Here is a 1,536-nt window from a genome sequence, read left to right as displayed (position 1 = left end):
TAATGATGCGTACTTTCTCACTTTGCTCCCTATTCTTCCTGTACAACCTGTGGCAAATGTCTGTGCCCCCAAAGATAGCTAAGATGGGTGACAACGTATAAAGTACTCTATTCCTATGGCAGCCATGGAATAAATCTCCTCTCCCCATGATTCTTTCGTGGGAAGGAGGAATGGCCAGACCTGATGTGTGGGATTGGACCAGGAGCCAAAACCTCTAATTTCAGTAAGACTTTGGAGAACCTTGAGAGAGAGCCAGCCACCTACCCAAACACTCTGACACATTCTTTGAGGCACCTAGAGTAATCTTGGATTGTTATAATACTAAGTGGTGTACATAAGCATTTCATGTCTGCAATTAGCATGAACTTAAAATAACCAAACCTAGTGATAACCTTGCCACTCTTTCTTATGAAACATGGCCTTAACCTGAGAATATTCATAAAGCCATACCTTAAAGTATCAATGGTACTTGCTCTTAAAACCGTAAAAGTGCTTTAGTAGGGCCAGGAGTTTTTCCTAGTGGCAGAGTGCTTGCTTAGCATGCATGAAGAGCAGCATTCGATTCCTCCATACCACATACATAGAAAAAGGCAGATAAGGTGCTGTGGCTCAAGTGGTAGAGCTCAATCCTTGAGAAAGGAGAACACTCAGGCCCTGAGTTTAAGCCCCAAGATTGTCAAAAAATGCTTTAGTATATGAAAAAAATACTTATATAGAGACAGAGATAGTAAGAGCTATCGAGAGAGAGAAAGAGAGAGAGAGAGAGAGAGAGAGAGAGAGAGAGAGAGTGTTTTGTAAATAAAATTCTTTCCAGGCTTCCTGCTTTAACAATGTCATTGCTTTGGAAAGGACTGTAGTGTTTTCCTTACCTGATGTAAGCAATAATTCTTTGCCTACTCTTACCTTGTGCTATACTTTTTGGGCTTTGCACTTACCAAAATGAGAAGCCATGGAGTTTGGTTATACATACTTGTATCTTTAATAAAATTCCCTCATCTTTCATCTACTTCAGTAGGAGTAAAATTGGTACTGAAAAACCAGCACAACTTAACAACATTAGTCCCTATGTCTGCTAAGAGAAGCATAGTAAAAGTGATAAGAAAAATTATTAGGAAAGAAATATTGCTGAGAAAGGCAATATGTGACATGGTACCACGAGATGACAGGACTTCATTACATCTTCAAGGTGCAGACATAAACATTAGGCTTAAATGGAAGAATTAGGGGCTGAGTGCTCGCTTTGGCTGCACATATACTAAAATTGGAACAATACAGAGAAGATTAGCAGAGGACCAAGGTATACATAGTTTAAAAGTCCTACATTATATATGTGGCCTAGTTGACCACTGTTTCATTTTGATTCCCTCAGTGTTAGGAGAAGTTATTGCTGTCATTCCTTGAGGAGAGTATTCTTATTTCCATGAAATGTTTTTTTTCCAACTCCAAGATGCAGTAATTTTGGCCTATACACTTGCAAATGGCAGGATCTGATAAACCAAAACCTACTGGTCAGCAAAATAAGCTACAAAGCAATAC

The 1,536-nt window shown here is 39.2% G+C and overlaps 1 pseudogene; it reads left to right on the top strand.

Annotated features, from left to right (window-relative positions):
- Positions 1–1,231: 1,231 nt before the first annotated feature.
- On the top strand, positions 1,232–1,330 carry LOC150056374 (U6 spliceosomal RNA; annotated as a pseudogene).
- The last annotated feature ends 206 nt before the right edge of the window (positions 1,331–1,536 follow it).

The sequence above is a fragment of the Megascapheus bottae genome, chromosome 12 (genome assembly GCF_031878675.1).
Source record: "Megascapheus bottae isolate mThoBot1 chromosome 12, mThoBot2.hap1, whole genome shotgun sequence".
NCBI classification, from domain to species: Eukaryota; Metazoa; Chordata; class Mammalia; order Rodentia; family Geomyidae; genus Megascapheus; species Megascapheus bottae.
The sequence above is the reverse complement of the archived record's forward strand: the minus strand, read 5'-3'. Positions and strand labels throughout refer to the sequence as shown.